The following is a 13,471-nucleotide window of genomic DNA, read 5'->3' on the forward strand; positions in this document are numbered from 1 at the left end:
GAGGACATACGACTAAAGAAAGAAGAATGATGTTGTTACTATCTGGCGCTGCATGTTAGAAGGTTGCACGTGGAAGGGGCGCTGTTGCTACTTGCATGGGGCTGCTTATTGGGGGGGGGCTTAGGAGGCTGAAGTTGGTTTCTTATTCGGCAATTTTCTCCTTTCTGTTTTTTATAGGTATAACAACAAAAAATAAGTATGACACTAATCACATACAATGCGGTGAGGAGCCGTGATGTGAATACACTTAAAAACAGCTACATAAACAATATAACTAGCACAAAAATGGGCATCAAAGTGGGCACCAAAGAGCGCTGAAGAAAGGGTTAAATGCTCTTGGGCCACTGATCTCACAGTAGAGCTATAGAGAAAAGGGCGCGCACATCAAAACCAGTTAGCTCCAGCCTGGCCCAAATGGGTTCTGGGCACCAGAATTGGCATCAAAGTGGGCAAACAGCCCATTTTCACAGATTTGAATAAGTGATGTTTATAAGGGTATGTGTACACGCTGCGGAACAGCAGCGTTTCCGCAGCTGCGGATCCCCATGAGTGTACAGTACAATGTAAACCTATGGGAAACGAAATCCGCAGTGCACATGCTGCGGAAAAAAACGCGCAGAAACGCAGCGGTTTATTTTCCGCAGCATGTCAATTGTTTGTGCGGATTCCGCCGCGGATTTCCAGCTGCTCAAATAGAAATCTGCAGGTGAAAACTGCACTAGAAACCGCGATAAATCGGCAGTAAAAACCGCAGCGGTTTTGCACTGCGGATTTATCAAATCCGCAGCGGAATCCGCGCGTGTGCACATACAATAAGGGGTTAAATTATTTTGGGCTACTGATCTGACACCATTATTACATGCATTTTGATGCCCTGCATGAAATTCATGTCACTTTAGCTTTTCCCAAATGGGTTCTGGCCATGTAAATTGGCATCAAAGTTGACATCGATTTTTGATGATTTCAATAACTGATTTTTTTAACCCCTTCATGACCCAGCCTATTTTGGCCTTAATGACCTTGCCGTTTTTTGCAATTCTGACCAGTGTCCCTTTATGAGGTAATAACTCGGGAACGCTTCAACGGATCCTAGCGATTCTGAGATTGTTTTTTCGTGACATATTGGGCTTCATGTTAGTGGTAAATTTAGGTCGTTAATTTCTGCGTTTATTTGTGAAAAAAATGGAAATTTGGCGAAAATTTTGAAAATTTTGCAATTTTCACATTTTGAATTTTTATTCTGTTAAACCAGAGAGTTATATGACACAAAATAGTTAATAAATAACATTTCCCAGATGTCTACTTTACATCAGCACAATTTTGGAAACAACATTTTTTTTTGCTAGGAAGTTATAAGGGTTAAAATTTGACCAGTGATTTCTCATTTTTACAACAAAATTTACAAAACCATTTTTTGTAGGGACCACCTCACATTTGAAGTCAATTTGAGGGTTCTATATGGCTGAAAATACCCAAAAATGACACCATTCTAAAAACTGCACCCCTCAAGGTGCTCAAAACCACATTCAAGAGGTTTATTAACCCTTCAGGTGTTTCACAGCAGCAGAAGCAACATGGAAGGAAAAAATGAACATTTAACTTTTTAGTCACAAAAATGATCTTTTAGCAACAATTTTTTTATTTTCCCAAGGGTAAAAGGAGAAACTGGACCACGAAAGTTGTTGTCCAATTTGTTCGGAGTACGCTGATACCTCATATGTGGGGGTAAACCACTGTTTGGGCGCACGGCAGAATTCGGAAGGGAAGGAGCGCCATTTGACTTTTTGAATGAAAAATTGGCTCCAATCTTTAGCGGCCACCATGTCGCGTTTGGAGAGCCCCCGTGTGCCTAAACATTGGAGCTCCCCCACAAGTGACCCCATTTTGGAAACTAGACGCCCCAAGGAACTTATCTAGATGCATAGTGAGCACTTTAAACCCCCAGGTGCTTCACAAATTGATCCGTAAAAATGAAAAAGTACTTTTTTTTCACAAAAAAATTATTTTAGCCTCAATTTTTTAATTTTCACATGGGCAACAGGATAAAATGGATCCTAAAATTTGTTGGACAATTTCTCCTGAGTACACTGATACCTCACATGTGGGGGTAAACCACTGTTTGGGCACATGGTAAGTCTCGGAAGGGAAGGAGCGCCATTTGACTTTTTGAATGAAAAATTATCTCCATCGTTAGCGGACACCATGTCACGTTTGGAGAGCCCCTGTGTGCCTAAACATTGGAGCTTCCCCACAAGTGACCCCATTTTGGAAAGGAGACCCCCCAAGGAACTTATCTAGATGCATAGTGAGCACTTTAAACCCTCAGGTGCTTCACAAATTGATCCGTAAAAATGAAAAAGTACTTTTTTTTCACAAAAAAATTCTTTTAGCCTCAATTTTTTAATTTTCACATGGGCGACAGGATAAAATGGATCCTAAAATTTGTTGGGCAATTTCTCCTGAGTACGCCGATACCTCATATGTGGGGGTAAACCACTGTTTAGGCGCATGGCAAGGCTCGGAAGGGAAGGCGCGCCATTTGACTTTTTGAATGGAAAAGTAGCTCCAATCGTTAGCGGACACCATGTCGCGTTTGGAGAGCCCCTGTGTGCCTAAACATTGGAGCTCCCCCACAAGTGACCCCATTTTGGAAACTAGACCCCCCCAAGGAACTTATCTAGATGCATAGTGAGCACTTTAAACCAACAAGTGCTTCACAGGAGTTTATAACGCAGAGCCGTGAAAATAAAAAAATAATTTTTCTTTCCTCAAAAATGATTTTTAGCCCAGAATTTTTTATTTTCCCAAGGGTAACATGAGAAATTGGACCCCAAATGTTGTTGTCCAGTTTGTCCTGAGTACGATGATACCCCATATGTGGGGGTAAACCACTGTTTGGGTGCACGGCAGGGCTTGGAAGGGAAGGCACGCCATTTGGCTTTTTGAATGGAAAATTAGCTCCAATCATTAGCGGACACCATGTTGCGTTTGGAGAGCCCCTGTGTGCCTAAACATTGGAGCTTCCCCATAAGTGACCCCATTTTGGAAACTAGACCTCCCAAGGAACTAATCTAGATGTGTGGTGAGCACTTTGAACCCCCAAGTGCTTCACAGAAGTTTATAACGCAGAGCCATGAAAATAAAAAATAATTTTTCTTTTATCAAAAACATTTTTTTAGCCCTGAATTTTTTATTTTCCCAAGGGTAACAGGGGAAATTTGACCCCAATAGTTGTTGTCCAGTTTCTCCTGAGTACGCTGATACCCCATATGTGGGGGTTAACCACTGTTTGGGCACACGTCGGGGTTCGGAAGGGAAGTAGTGACGTTTTGAAATGCAGACTTTGATGGAATGCTCTGCGGGCGTCATGTTGCGTTTGCAGAGCCCCTGATGTGCCTAAACAGTAGAAACCCCCCACAAGTGACCCCATTTTGGAAACTAGACCCCCAAGTGAACTTATCTAGATGTGTGGTGAGCACTTTGAACCCCTAAGTGCTTCACAGAAGTTTATAACGCAGAGCCGTGAAAATAATAAATACGTTTTCTTTCCTCAAAAAAAATTTTTTTAGCCCTGATTTTTTTATTTTCCCAAGGGTAACAGGAGAAATTTGACCCCAAGAGTTGTTGTCCAGTTTCTCCTGAGTATGCTGATACCCCATATGTGGGGGTAAACCACTGTTTGGGCACATGCCGGGGCTTGGAAGTGAAGTAGTGATGTTTTGAAATGCAGACTTTGATGGAATGCTCTGCGGGCGTCACGTTGCGTTTGCAGAGCCCCTGATGTGCCTAAACAGTAGAAACCCCCCACAAGTGACCCCATTTTGGAAACTAGACCCCCAAGGGAACTTATCTAGATGTGTGGTGAGCACTTTGAACCCCCAAGTGCTTCACAGAAGTTTATAACGCAGAGCCGTGAAAATAAAAAATCATTTTTCTTTCCTCAAAAATAATTTTTTAGCCCGCAATTTTTTATTTTCCCAAGGGTTACAGGAGAAATTGGACCCCAAAAGTTGTTGATCAGTTTCTCCTGAGTACGCTGGTACCCCATATGTAGGGGTAAAGCACTGTTTGGGCACACGTCGGGGCTCGGAAGGGAGAGAGCACCATTTTACTTTTTCAACGCAAGATTGGCTGGAATCAATGGTGGCGCCGTGTCGCGTTTGGAGACCCCCTGATGTGCCTAAAAAGTGGAAACCCCTCAATTCTAACTCCAACACTAACCCCAACACACCCCTAACTCTAATCACAACCCTAACCCCAACACACCCCTAACCCTAGTCTTACCCCTAATTCCAACCCTAAGGCTATGTGCTCACGTTGCGGATTTGTGTGGATTTTTCCGCAGTTTTTGAAAAATCTGCAGGTAAAACGCACTGCGCTTTACCTGCGGATTTACCACGGATTTCCAGTGTTTTTTGTGTGGATTTCACTTGCGGATTCCTATTATGGAGCAGGTGTAAAACGCTGCGGAATTGCACAAAGAATTGACATGCTGCGGAAAATACAACGCAGCGTTTCCGCGCTGTATTTTCCGCACCATGGGCACAGCGGATTTGGTTTTCCATAGGTTTACGTGGTACTGTAAACGTGATGGAAAACTGATACGAATCCGCAGCGACCAATCCGCTGCGGATCCGCAGCCCAATCCGCACCGTGTGCACATAGCCTAATTCTAACCCTAATTCTAACCCTAGCCCTAAGTGCAACCCTAGCCCTAAGTGCAACCCTAGCCCTAAGTGCAACCCTAGACCTAAGTGCAACCCTAAGTGCAACCCTAGCCCTAAGTGCAACCCTAAGTGCAACCCTAAGTGCAACCCTAGCCCTAAGTGCAACCCTAAGTGGAACCCTAGCCCTAAGTGCAAACCTAAGTGCAACCCTAGCCCTAAGTGCAACCCTAAGTGCAACCCTAAGTGCAACCCTAGCCCTAAGTGCAACCCTAGCCCTAAGTGCAACCCTAAGTGCAACCCTAGCCCTAAGTGCAACCCTAGCCCTAAGTGCAACCCTACCCCTAACCGTACCCCTAACCCTAACCCTAATGGAAAAACAAAAATAATTATATTTTCTGTATTTTATTATTGTCCCTACCTATGGGGGTGATAAAGGGGGTGATTTATTTACTATTTTTTTTATTTTGATCGCTGTGATAGAACGTATCACAGCGACCAAAATGTGCAGGAACGAATCTGCCGGCCGGCAGATTCGGCGGGCGCACTGCGTATGCGCCCGCCATTTTCCAAGATGGCGGCGCCCATGAAGCAGACGGCCGGACACCGGGAGGGACATCGGATCTAGGTAAGTATGGGGGGGTGGGACCGGAACACGGGGGGGGGGGGGGGAATCGGAGGACCTGGGGAGCGGACAGGAGGACCGGGGGAGCCGACAGGAGGGAGGAGGGGAGCGGAACGGAGATCGGGGCAAAAAGGACGACTAGGGAGGCGATCGGTGGGGTGGGGTGGGGGCAGATCGGGGTCTCCAGCCATGGCAGATGCTATTGCAGCATCGGCCATGGCTGGATTGTAATATTTCACCATTTTCATAGGTGAAATATTACAAATCGCTCTGATTGGCAGTTTCACTTTCAACAGCCAATCAGAGCGATCGTAGCCACGGGGGGGGTGAAGCCACCCCCCCTGGGCTGAAGTACCACTCTTCCTGTCTCTGCAGATCGGGTAAAATGGGAGTTAACCCCTTCACCCGATCTGCAGGGACGCGATCATTCTGTGACACAGCATATGTGTCACAGGTCGGATTGGCACCGACTTTCATGACGCATACGCTGTGTCACAGGTCGGGAAGGGGTTAAGGGGTTAAATCAGGGGTGGGATTCAAATTTTTAACAAAAGGTTCTGTGTTTGTGTGTAGGAAAACCACACCCATTTTTAAGCCACACCCATTTACACACACCTTTCCTCAAACATACAAGTAGGGGCGCAGTCAAATCATACCTGTTGTGAATTCTGCTTTTGGGCTCCCTCCGGTGGTTGTAGGTGGTAATGCAGTTGCCCCTGAGTTGCAGTCCTGGTCAGGTGTATCTGCTGATTGCAGTTCTGACTGGGGTATTTAGGCGTGCAGGATTCATTAGTCCTTGCCAGTTGTCCATGGTTGTTGGGAGGTTTTGGTCCTGGTTTGGTTCCTTCTGCCTTCTGCCAAATCAGCAAAGATAAGTGTCTGGTTTTGTTTCTGTGGCACACATACTGTGTGCTTAATAATTCTGTGCTATTCAGTGTTTTTTGTCCAGCTTAGATTGTGTCAGTATTTTCTCAGTCTTGTTGGATTCTCTGGAGTGGCAGATATACATTCCATGTCTTTAGTTAGATTGTGGAACTTTTTGTATTATCTGCTGTGGATATTTTTGGAAGGGTTTTAATACTGACCGCTTAGTATTCTGTCCTATCTTTCCCTATTTAGCTAGAGTGGCCTCTTTTGCTGAATCCTGTTTTCTGCCTGCGTGTCTTTCCTCTCCTACTCACAGTCCATATTCATGGGGGGCAGCCTATCCTTTGGGGTTCTGCGCTGAGGCAAGGTAGTATTCCTATTTCTATCTATAGGGGTATTTAGTCCTCCGGCTGTGTCGAGGTGTCTAGGGTTTGTTAGGCACACCCCACGGCTATTTCTAGTTGCGGTGTTAGTTCAGGTTTTGCGGTCAGTACAGTTTCCACCTACTCCAGAGAAAGTTCATGCGGCTCCAAAGTCACCGGATCATAACACATACCTCCCAACTTTTGAAGAAGGGAAAGAGGGATAAAGTTTGTGGCACGCTGAGCGCATCATGGCAAATTTTAGGCCACGCCTCTGTCCACACCCATTTCACAACTAGTCACACCCATATCCACATCCCAACCACACCCATTTAGCACTGCTGATCACACTTTCATAAACAATAATTATAAACAAAAAATATGGCCACACAGTGCTCTATACTGTATAATGGCCACACATGATGCTCCATACTATATAATAGACACACAGTGCTCCATACTGTATAATGGTAACACATGAAGCTCCATACTCTATAATGGCCACACAGTGCTCAATACTGTATAATGGCCACACAGTGCTCCATACTGTATAATGGCCACACAGTGCTCCATGCTGTATAATGGCCACACATGATGCTCCATACTGTATAATGGCCACACAGTGCTCAATACTGTATAATGGCCACACAGTGCTCCATACTGTATAATGGCCACACATGATGCACCATACTGTATAATGACCACACAGTGCTCAATATTGTATAATGGCCACACATGATGCTCCATACTGTATAATGGCCACACAGTGCTCCATACTGTATAATGACCACACAGTGCTCAACACTGTAAAATGGCCACACATGATGCTCCTTACTGTGTAATGGCCACACTGCTCCATACTGTATAATGGCCACACAGTGCTCAATACGGTATAATGGCCACACATGATGCTCCATACTGTATCATGGCCACACATGATGCTCCATACTGTATCATGGCCACACATGATGCTCCATACTGTATAATGACCACACAGTGCTCAATACAGTATAATTGCCACACATGATGCTCCGTACTGTATAATGGCCACACATGATGCTCCATACTGTATAATGGCCACACAGTGCTCCATACTGTATAATGACCACACAGTGCTCAATACTGTATAATGACCACACATGATGCTCCATACTGTATAATGGCCACACTGCTCCATACTGTATAATGGTAACACATGAAGCTCAATACTGTATAATGGCCACACAGTGCTCCATACTGTATAATGGCCCCACAGTACTTCATACTGTATAATGGCCACACAGCACAGTGCTCAATACTGTATAATGGCCACACATGATGCTCCATACTGTATAATGGCCACACAGTGTTCCATACTGTATAATGACCACACAGTGCTCAATACCGTACAATGGCCACACATGATGCTCCATACTGTATAATGGCCACACAGTGCTCCATACTGTGTAATGACCACACAGTGCTCAATACCGTATAATGGCCACACATGATGCTCCATACTGTATAATGGCCACACTGCTCCATACTGTATAATGGTAACACATGAAGCTCAATACTGTATAATGGCCACACAGTGCTCCATACTGTATAATGGCCACACAGTGCCTCATACTGTATAATGGCCACACAGTGCTCAATACTGTATCATGGCCACACATGATGCTCCATACTGTATCATGGCCACACATGATGCTCCATACTGTAAAATGACCACACAGTGCTCAATCTACTATATAATTGTCTAAGGGGTACTTCCGTCTGTCTGTCTGTCACTAATATTCATTGGTCGCAGCCTCTGTCATGGAATCCAAGTCGCTGATTGGTCCCGCCAGCTGCCTGTCATGGCTGCTGCGACCAATCAGCGACAGCCACAGTCCGATTAGTCCCTCCCTACTTCCCTGCAGTCAGTGCCCGGCGCACACTCCATACTCCCCGCAGTCACCGCTCACACAGGGTTAATGCCAGCGGTAATGGACCGCGTTATGCTGCGGGTAACTCACTCCGTTGCCGCCGCTGTTAACCCTGTGTGACCAAGTTTTTACTATTGATGCAGCCTATGCGGCGTCAATAGTAAAAACATCTAATGTTAAAAATAATAATTACAAAAAAAATCATTACATACTCACCTTCCGCCGCCTTTCCCGCTCCTCGTGACGCTCCGGTGACCGGTCCATGCAAGCGGCAGGTTCCGGTGCTATGGATGGTCTTAGAGAAGGACCTTCCATGACGTCACGGTCATGTGACCGCAACGTCATCACAGGCCCTGTGCGCCTGCGCGAGAAGGACCTGCCATGACGTCACGGTCATGTGACCGCGATGTCATCGCAGGCCCTGCGCGCCTGCGCGAGAGCGATGTCATCACACCCTGGGACCGGAAGCTGCCGCCTACACCGCACACAGGCGACAGAACTACAAGGGTACCCTCGGAAGGTGAGTATATGTTTATTTGTTTATTTTTTAACCTGTGACATACGTGGCTGGGCAATATACTACGTAGCTGGGCAATATACTACGTGACTGGCCAATATACTACCTGGCTGGGCAATATACTACGTGGCTCTGTGCTGTATACTACGTCGCTATGCAATATACTACGTGGCTCTGTGCTGTATACTACGTAACTGGGCAATATACTACGTCACTGGGCAATATACTACGTGGCTGGACAATATACTACGTGGCTGGGCAATATTCTATGTGGCTCTGTGCTGTATACTACGTCGCTGTGCAATATACTACGTGGCTCTGTGCTGTATACTACGTAACTGGGCAATATACTATGTAACTGGGCAATATACTACGTCACTGGACAATATACTACGTGGCTGAGCAATATACTACGTGGACATGCATATTCTAGAATACCCGATGCGTTAGAATCGGGCCACCATCTAGTACTGTATATTGGCCACACATGATGCTCCATACTGTATAATGGCCACACATGATGCTCCATACTGTATAATGGCCACACAGTACTCCATACTGTATAATGGTAACACATAAAGCTCAATACAGTATAATGGCCACACATCATGCTCCATACTGTATAATGGCCACACATGATGCTCCATACTGTATAATGGCCACACATATTGCGTACATATATATAAACTAGACTGTGGCCCGATTCTAACGCATCGGGTATTCTAGAATATGCATGTCCCCTTAGTATATGGACAATGATGATTCCAGAATTCGCGGCAGACTGTGCCCGTCTCTGATTGGTCGAGGCAACCTTTATGACATCATCGTCGCCATGGCAACCATTATGACATCTACGTCGATACTGTGCCCGTCGCTGATTGGTCGAGGCCTGGCGGCCTCGACCAATCAGAGATGCAGGTTTTCCATTATGACATCATCGTCGCCATGCTGTGCCCGTCGCTGATTGGTCGAGGCCTAGCGGCCTCGACCAGAGACACGGGATTTCCAGGACAGACAGACGGAAAAACCCTTAGACAATTATATATATAGATAGGAGAAAAACTGGAGTAACCAATAAATAAGTAAGAAAGTACAAAATTTATTTCAAAAAATCAAAGAAAAACACATATAATAAAATTGTCAATCAGGACAAGGACACGGAAGTACATACAGTAGTGAGGTGCACATGGGAGTTCAGAGGTAGTTCATCTATCTGATTTACATTTGAATGCTTGTCCATGTGCTAGGTAAGTAGAGCCAAAAATAAGGCACAATAAATAAAGCCCAAGTATTGTATAACAATGCGGGGATCCACAGAAGCAGCGGGAGCTCTATAGCAAGGTTTAAAGCCAAAAGTAAGGCAAAAAAAATAAAAAATCAGGGTAAATCAACATAGATCAAGCCCAGCTGGAGATCCGCAGAGTAAAGGGACTGTATCATAAATTAAGGGCAAAACTTACCAAGCCCAGTGCACAACACTACTCAGATGGTAATGAGCCCCAAATGATGGCGGGTGACCCCGACGTACGTTTCGTGTCTATACCAGACACTTCCTCAGGGGGTGTGATGTGTTGTGAATTTGCTTTTTGCTCCCTCTAGTGGTTACTAGTTTTTTGACTCTGGTTTTTCTGTCATTCCTTTTATCCGCACCTGGGTCGTTAGTTAGGGGTGTTGCTATATAAGCTCCCTGGACCTTCAGTTCAATGCCTGGCAACGTAGTTATCAGAGCTAGTCTGCTGTGCTCTTGTCTACTGATCCTGATTCCAGTTATATCAGCTAAGTCTGCCTTTTGCTTTTTGCTATTTGTTTTGGTTTTGTATTTTTGTCCAGCTTGTTCCAAATCTATATCCTGACCTTTGCTGGAGGCTCTAGGGGACTGGTGTTCTCCCCCCGGACCGTTGGACGGTTCGGGGGTTCTTGAATTTCCAGTGTGGATTTTGATGGGGTTTTTGTTGACCATATAAGTTGCCTTTCTTTATTCTGCTGTCAGTAAGCGGGCCTCTCTGTGCTGGACCTGGTTCATTTCTGTGTTTGTCATTTCCTCTTGCCTCACCGTCGTTATTTGTGGGGGGCTTCTATCCAGCTTTGGGGTCCCCTTCTCTGGAGGCAAGAGAGGTCTTTGTTTTCCTCTACTGGGGGTGGCTAGATTCTCCGGCTGGCGCGTGTCATCTAGAATCAACGTGGGAATGATCCCCGGCTACTTCTAGTGTTGGCGTTAGGAGTAGATATATGGTCAACCCAGTTACCACTGCCCTATGAGCTGGATTTTTGTATTCTGCAGACTTCCACGTTCCTCTGAGACCCTCGCCATTGGGGTCATAACAGTGATGTAAGTGTGAATAGAAGGACCTTATATTGCCATGACAATGGGTCACAGGGTGTATCACATGGTTGTGATCACCCTATGAGAAGCGGCGCTGTCGGCGCGTGTGCAGTGCGTCCCCGCAGGTCCTAGCATCCAGACAGAGCGTCAGGCATCACTGCGCATGCGCCGGTGAAAAATTCACCTAGGTCACACACAGGAGGCTGATAAAGACGCCCGACTGAATGCTGGAAGCGGGGGACAACAGCGCGCACGCGCACGGCCGCATACAAACAAAGGGGAGGTATATGAACTTACAAGATGTGCCAGAATATCAAATCATGTTGGTACACATAAAATCCATACATATTATTAATATAATAAGGTAGTATACAAATTCTGATATAAAGAGAGGACAGTATACTATATAAATATAATAAAATGATGGCACAATATATTTCTCCGCTTGTTTTTCAGTGATGGGTTGCACGGCAGAATGTTCATAATAGGGTCCAAAACAGAGACGAATAACCACATAAAAATATAACTAAAAATAAAGAGAATACATAGAAAGAGTTAAAACAATAATAAAACCACACACAAAAGAACCATCAATGGGTGAATATGTGAGCATAAATCAGGAAAAGAAGAGAGACTAATTATTCATAGAAATGAAGCAAAGCTCAAAAACTCATTAAGGCCCTTGGGGGCCACAGTATCCAGCTTAACAATCCACTTTGCCTCTCTTTGGGCCAGGATTTTCTTGTAATTACCCCCTCTAATACCTAGATGAATAATGTATATCCCCCTAATTTTCAACGTTTTGGCATCACAATTGTGATATGCCCTAAAGTGGCGGGGGATAGTTTTTAATTGGAGGGGGTCGACCACTGTCTTGGCCGCGCAAAGGTCCCGCACGTGCTCACGTACGCAGATGCGTAATTCTCTGGAGGTCAAACCTATATATATTTTAGAACATCCGCAAGTAGCGTAGTATATAACATTACTGCTACCGCAGGATATTCGTTGTCTTATCTGAAATTGTTGTGACCCATCTGAAGATTGAAAAGAAGAGCAGCGCTGGACATTTGCGCAGGCAAGACAGTGGCCACAGGGAAAGCAGCCCGGAATAGGGCCCTTAGTACCAAAAGGATTAGCCATTTTAGGTACATAATGGCTATTAACAAGGAGATCATTCAAATTTTTAGATCTCCTTGATGTCATCAGTGGGAAGTCGCCAATGGCGGGACCCAGGGAGGACTCAGCCCCAAGAACGGCCCAATGTTTGGCTAGGATGTCTCTCATTTTATACCATTCGTGGTTAAATGTAGAGATAAAACGAATTTTCTGACAGTCACTGCCAGTTAATGTTTCCTTTTTACGTGGATATAACAAATCACCTCGGGGGGTCTTCCTTGCTCTGTCGTATCCTTTCTTTATACACCTGTTACTGTACCCTCTATCTTGAAAGCGAGTTTTCAAGTCGAGGGCTTGTTTCTCAAATCGGTCATTGGTGGAGCAGATCCGCCTCATCCTCAGAAACTGTCCGACCGGGACAGCCCGAATAGTAGCAGGGTTATGTGATGAGTCGGCATGTATAAGAGAGTTTACAGATGTTGGCTTTCTGTAGACATCTGTCTGAACCGATCGGTTAGTATTGATCAGTACAGAGATGTCCAGAAAGTCAATAGTAGACGAACTATATTTATAACTTAATTTAATATTAAGTGTATTGTTGTTCAAAGATGTCATATATTCCTCGAGCTGATCCACCGTTTTTTTGCCTTACTTTTGGCTTTAAACCTTGCTATAGAGCTCCCGCTGCTTCTGTGGATCCCCGCATTGTTATACAATACTTGGGCTTTATTTATTGTGCCTTATTTTTGGCTCTACTTACCTAGCACATGGACAAGCATTCAAATGTAAATCAGATAGATGTACTACCTCTGAACTCCCATGTGCACCTCACTGCTGTATGTACTTCCGTGTCCTTGTCCTGATTGACAATTTTATTATAAGTGTTTTTCTTAGATTTTTTAAAATACATTTTGTACTTTCTTACTTATTTATTGGTTACTACAGTTTTTCTCCTATTTATATAGTTACATTACGGAGTCAATAAAATATTGTGAATGTGGGCTGATACTACTTAGTATCCGCACTTTTGGCATATTAAATATGCAATGGGTTTTTTTTCTTCTGTGTCTACATATTGCGTACAGTA

The 13,471-nt window shown here is 44.7% G+C and overlaps 1 protein-coding gene across 1 annotated transcript in view; it reads right to left on the reverse strand.

Annotated features, from left to right (window-relative positions):
• Positions 1 to 6,059, reverse strand: part of LOC143782267 (uncharacterized) — a 310,572-nt gene extending 304,513 nt beyond the window's left edge. Inside the window, exon 1 of the mRNA XM_077269539.1 lies at positions 5,946 to 6,059. The gene's annotated coding sequence lies outside the window, so the exon portion shown is untranslated. The remainder of the gene's footprint in view (positions 1 to 5,945) is intronic.
• Between the last annotated feature and the right edge of the window lie 7,412 nt (positions 6,060 to 13,471).

The sequence above is a fragment of the Ranitomeya variabilis genome, chromosome 6 (assembly GCF_051348905.1).
Source record: "Ranitomeya variabilis isolate aRanVar5 chromosome 6, aRanVar5.hap1, whole genome shotgun sequence".
Taxonomy (NCBI): Eukaryota; Metazoa; Chordata; class Amphibia; order Anura; family Dendrobatidae; genus Ranitomeya; species Ranitomeya variabilis.